Source organism: Gorilla gorilla, chromosome 13 (assembly GCF_029281585.2).
Source record: "Gorilla gorilla gorilla isolate KB3781 chromosome 13, NHGRI_mGorGor1-v2.1_pri, whole genome shotgun sequence".
NCBI classification, from domain to species: Eukaryota; Metazoa; Chordata; class Mammalia; order Primates; family Hominidae; genus Gorilla; species Gorilla gorilla.
In genome coordinates, this window is record NC_073237.2 from 80,207,064 (window position 1) to 80,213,516 (window position 6,453).

The following is a 6,453-nucleotide window of genomic DNA, read 5'->3' on the forward strand; positions in this document are numbered from 1 at the left end:
AGATATTGCTAATATATGCCCTAGTAATAATCTTGTCTATATACTTGCATAGCTTTTTAATAAGTGATCTGAATGGGATAGCTTTATCTTTCATTATCTTTTCATTAAATTTTCTCCTTCTATACTCTTATCTCTGTGAATGGGGCTTGAAAATTGGGATTAGAACTTCTTTTCATATTGTCATTAAAGACTGGCTATCGTACTTTTTATCAGTCTATGCTACTATATTGGTTCTTGGTACATCCTGTTTCTAGTCTTCTCTGGCCTGGATTACTGCAGTGGTTTACTAATTGGTCTTTTATCTTATTTTGCCCTCAAACCGTACTCCATAATGTTAGCAGAGTGATCTTTCGAAAATAAGTTTCTTCTTGTTTTCTCTTCATGAACCTTTAATACCAACCTCCTCCCACCCCATTACTTATAGGGTGAAGTCCAAACTCCTCATTGAGTAAGTAAGGACTTTCGTGATCTGGCCCCTGACTTCTTTTTTAGCCTTATCTTGCCCCATTACTCTTTGCCTCTGAGTTTTAGGGGTACCAAGTTATTTGTAGTGCACTAAACATGTGGAAGAATATACCTCTTACTTTCATACTCATGCTTATAGTGCCTGATCCCCCTACCTTCCTAAATCATTTCCAATTCAGTTTAAGCTTTAGGTGCCTGTTACAGTGTTTCATGGATTCCCCTGCCCACTTGCATGCTCTCCTGTACATCGTACAGACTAATATTATGTGTGTTTTTACTGTGCTTGTTTCTCTGTTATTCTGCTGCTACATTTTTGGTAGGATAAGTCTTATGGGGCTGTCCTGTGTGCATTGTAGGATATTTAGCAACATCTTTGGCCTCTGCCCACTGGATGTGAGCAGCATCCTTCCAGCTGTGACAACCAAAAATCTCTCCAGGCATTGCCAGATAGTCCCTGGAGCTGGAGATGCCCCCAGTTGAGAACCATTGTTCTGTTGGAATATAAGCTGCTTGACAGTATGGTTGAGGGGTTTACCTTGTAGCTCCAGTAAGTATTTCATCAAATCTGATCATCTTCTGTTGTCTAATATCTTTTGTGATTTCCCGTCATCCATTCCAATAGCATGGTACTTAAAGCCCTGACATCTATGCATACACAGCATCTCAAAGAGCTGCTCTCTTTAGTGAAAGAATAGATTAGGGCCGGGCGTGGTGGCTCAAGCCTGTAATCCCAGCACTTTGGGAGGCTGAGGCAGGTGGATCACAAGGTCAGGAGATCAAGACCATCCTGGCCAACATGATGAAACCCTGTCTCTACTAAAAATACAAAAAAATTAGCTCAGCATGGCGGTGCGCACCATAGTCCCAGCTACTCGGGAGGCTGAGGCAGGAGAATTGCTTGAACCTGGGAGGCGGAGACTGCAGTGAGCCAAGATCGTGCCACTGCACTCCAGCCTGGCGACAGAGTGAGACTCCATCTCAAAAAAAAAAAAGAATAGATTAGAAAAATCTGGCCTATAGTAAAGAGTGACTGAGAAAACTTGGATGACTTGGTTTAGATTCTGGTTGGGTGGGGGAAAATGTGTTCTTTTCCCTGAGAATTTGTAGCCATAGGTCTGTGCTTATGTGGGGCTAACCAGACACTTAAAAGTTACCTGCACGATAATCTCCGGACTAATAATTTAACACAAAAAAGAACGATCCTAAGAGTTCCTGGGAGTAGCAAATGGGAAGAAAAAAATAAGCATAATCAGATGAGCTTTCTCTTTCTCTTGGGAGTGACTCTGCTTTCAGAGTACAGTAGTCCTTTGATATCCATGAGGGACTGGTTTCGAACCTTCCATGGATACCAACATCCAGATGCTCAAGTTTCTGATATAAAATGCCACAGTATTTGCATATAACCTATGCACATACTCCCATATACTTTAAATAATTTAATTTCTAGGTTACTTATAATTTTTTTTTTTTTTTTTGAGACAGAGTCTTGTTCTGTCACCCTGGCTAGAGTGCAGTGACACAATTACAGCTTACTTCAGCCTTGACCTCCTGGGTTCAAGTGATCCTCTTGTGTCAGCCTGCCGAGTAGCTGGGACCACAGGTGTATGCCACCACGCCCAGCTAATTAAACTTTTTTTGTAGAGATAGTGTCTCACCATGTTGGCCAGGCTGGTCTCCAACTCCTGTCCTCAAGCAATTGTCGTGCCTCTGCCTCCTAAAGTGCTTAATACAATGTAACTGCTATGTAAATAGTTGTTATATTGTATTGTTTAGAGAATAATGACAAGGAAAAAATGTCTGTACATGTTCAGTACAGATGCATTTTAATTTTGAATATTTCTGATCCATGGTTGGTTGAATCCATGGGTGTGAGGGTTGACCATATATGTTCTTTGCTTGTTCATTCTTAAGTCTTAATTGGTTGGCCTTTGTCCTGGGTCCAGTACTGCTTGTGACTTGGAGGGTTAGTCTACCTAATTCTGGAGTTAGTAGGCACCACATGAAGCTCTCAGACATTCAGTTATTTTTAGACTTAAAAATAACAATGTAGTATGCTTGAAAAAAGACAAGATTGAAAGTTTTAGTTAACTGGGAACTGAAAAACTAAATAGATTTTTTTTTTTTTTTTAAATAGAGGGTCTTACTTTTTCACCCAGGCTGGAGTGCAGTGGTGCAATCATGGCTCACTGCAGCCTCGACCTCCTGGGCTCAAGCGAACCTCCTACCACAGTCTCTGGGTAGCTGGGACTACAGGTATGCGCCACCAGGCCCAGATAAGTTTTTTGTGTTTTTAGTAGAAATGGGGTTTTGCCATTTCTACCTAGGCTGGTCGCAAACTCCTGAGCTCAAGCAATCTACCTGCCTTGGCCTCCAAAGTACTGGGATTGCAGGTGTGAACCACAGTGCCTAGCCTAAGTGGAAATTCTAACAACAACAACAACAACAGCAAAAAAGCAAGAGCTAAAATTAAGAATTTGATGAGGCCGGGTGCTGTGGCTCACACCTGTGATCCCAGCACTTTGGGAGGCCAAGGTGGGCGGATCACCTGAAGTCGGGAGTTCAAGACCAGCCTGACCAACATGGAGAAATCCCATCTCTACTAAAAATACAAAATTAGCCAGGGGTGGTGGTGCATGCCTGTAATCCCAGCTACTCGGGAGGCTGAGGCAGGAGAATCAATTGAACCTGGGAGGCAGAGGTTGTGGTGAGCCAAGATCATGCCATTGCACTCCAGCCTGGGCAACAAGAGCAGAACTCTGTCTCAAAAAAAAAAAAATTTTTTTTTGATGAATGAGTTTCAAACCAGATGAAACAAAGCTGAGGATAGTGAAATAAGTTTGGTCAGAAGAAAAAAATTCTGAATGATACATACAGAGACAAAAGGAAGGAAAAGAACCGGAAAGCAATGTAACAGAAGGGCTAACATTAAGCAACTGGAGTTCTAGAAAGAGCAAAGTAGAGAATATTTGGAGTTAATGCTTAAGAATTTCATAAAACTCATGAAGATCATCAAGCTATAGATTTCAAAAGCTCTGCAAACCTCAAGCAAAATAAATTTTAAAAATACACATACAAATATTACTAATACAGTTGAAAAGTAAAGAAAAATTGTAGAGCAGTGACAAAAATAAGGTATATTACCTTCTAAGGACCAAAATGTGACAACTGACTTCTCAATACAAACAATGGGAATCAGAAGATAATGGACTGACATTTTCAAAGTGATGACATAACTGCTAACCTAGAGTCTATAATAAGCAAAACTGTCCTTAAAAATAGGGTGCAATAGGAAAAATTAACGTTTCAGCCAGACATAGTGGCTAACACCTGTAATCCCAACACTTTGGGAGGCTGAGGCCCATGGATCACTTGAGGTCAGGAGTTTGTGACCAATCTGGCCAACATGGTGAAACCCTGTCTCTACTAAAGATACAAAAATTAGTCGGATGTGGTGGTGTGCACTTGTAATCCCAGCTACTTGGGATACTCAGGAAGCTGAGGCAAGAGAAATGCTTGAACCTGGGAGGCAGAAGTTACAGTTGGCTGAGATCGTGTCACTGCACTCAGCCTGGGCAACAGAGTGAGACTCTGTCTCAAAAAACAAAAAGCAAAAATACCAAAACATTTCACACGAAAAATGAGAATTTCCCCCTAACAAATCCTGCACACACACAAAAATTGCCTTTAAGCAGAGGGAGAACATTACCAGATAGAAGGTTGGAGATGCAAGAAGGAATATGAATTAAAAGGGTAAATATATGGATTAAATGCATAGTGATTGTTTTTCTTTCTTTTTTTTTTGGAGTCAGGGTTTTACTCTGTCACTCAGACTGGAGTACAGTGATGTGATCATGTCTCACTGCAGCTTTGAACTCTTGGGCTCAAACAATCTTCCCGCTTCAGCCTCCTTAGTAGCTGGGACTACAGGTGCATAACACCATACCTAGCTAAGTTTAAAAAAAAATTTATAGAGACAAGGTCTCACTATGTTGTCCAGGCTGATATTGAGCTTCTGGCCTCGAGCGAACCTTCTGCCTCAGCCTCCCGAGTTGCTGGAATTACAGGCATGAGCCACTGCACCCAGCATAAATGAATAGTGATTTTAAAACAGGCCAGGCTCAGTGGCTCACACCTGTAATCCTAGCACTTTGGGAAACCAAGGTGGGTGGATTGCTTGAGGCCAGGAGTTCCAGACCACCCTGGCCAACATGGTGAAACCCTGTCTCTACTAAAAATACAAAAATCATCTGGGTATGGTGGTGCATGCCAGTAATCCCAGCTACTTGGGAGGCTTGAGGCTTGAGGATTGCTTGAACTCAGGAGGTGGAGGTTGCAGTGAGCCAAGATCATGCCGCTGCAGCCCAGCCTGGGTGACAGAGTGAGAATCTGAATTTTAAAAAGAAAAAAAAGCATATAACTTGGGAGAGGGATAAATCAAGTTAAAATGTTTTAATGGCCTTATTTTCCGAGGAAAGATTAAGCTGTAGTTTTACATTAAACTTTTTTTCTTTTTTAAAGTTTTTATTTTTCCTTTCCAACCCTGGCCTACAGATATATTAAGCTCGAATATTCAAAGTTGCTTTTATAATACTCAGGGTAACCACTCTAAAAGATTTTTAAGATCTTAAAAGTATTGCCACCAAGCTAATGGGACAAAAATTTGATAATACAGAACAAATTGCACTCAACCCAGAGGAAGGTAGGAAAGAGGAAATAACAAAGAAAGAGTGGCATATGGGGAAAAGTGGTTGGTGAGGTGGTAAATTTAAAGGCAAATCTATTAGAAATTGCATTAAATGTAAATAGGCTAAATCCTCTAATAAAAGAGAAACATAATAATACAGCCAATTTATAAGATGCATAAAATGCAAAGATAGAGAAAGATAAAAAGGAAAGGTTATAAAAAGATGTCTAAACACCAAAAGAAAGTTGCTGTGGCTATGATAATATCAAACAGTAGAATTTCAGTCAAAAGACTTAGTAAAGAGAAACAGTTGCTAATGATAAAAGGGCTAATTCACAAGGAAGGTTTAACAATGCTAGACGTATAATTCAATAATAGCTTCTAAATTTATCAGAGAATTATAAGGAGAAATAGAAAATCCACAACCATAAAGGAAGATTACACACTCAATCAAAAATGTTGGCAGAGATACAGAAAATACAATTAAACGACCTAGTCAACATTTATAGAAAACAAATGCCTGGTACCTTCTTTTTTTTTTTTTTTTTTTTTTTTGAGATGGAGTCTCACTGTTGCCCAGGCTGGAGTGCAATGGCACATTCTTGGCTCACTGCAACCTCTGCCTCCCAGGATCAAGCGATTGTCCTGCCTCAGCCTCCTGAGTAGCTGGGATTACAGGTGCCTGCCACCACATCCAGCTAATTTTTGTATTTTTAGTAGAGACGGGGTTTCACCATGTTGGTCAGGCTGGTCTCGAATTCCTGACCCCAGGTGATCCACCCGCCTCGGCCTCCCAAAGTGCTGGGATTACAGGTGTGAGCCACTGCACCCGGCCCTATAGTACACATTTTTACTGTACATGTGGAACATTTACAAAAACTGACCATCTGCTATACCATAATACAAGTCTAAATAAGATTCAAAAGATTATAACGATCCAGAGTATATTCTCTGATCATAATTAAAGTAAGCTAGAAAAAATGGTTAGACATTTCATATATTTAATAGGTTGGTGCAAAATTAATGTGGTTTCAGACAATTTTAAATCATTATAACTAGGCTCAAACACATCTTTATTGATCAAAATAGGAACCATTACAATCAACACATTTTTGCCAATGAGAAATAAGTTTGTTTATTCCTGTAGCATAAAAATCTGTGCTTCAGGATTCAACAAACTGTTGGAAAGCATTTTCTGCATCCTGCTGGAAGAGTGGAAGAGTTTTCCCTGCAAAAAGTTGTCGAGATGCTTGAAGAGGTGGTAGTCGGTTGGCAAGAGATCAGGTGAATATGGCAGATGAGGC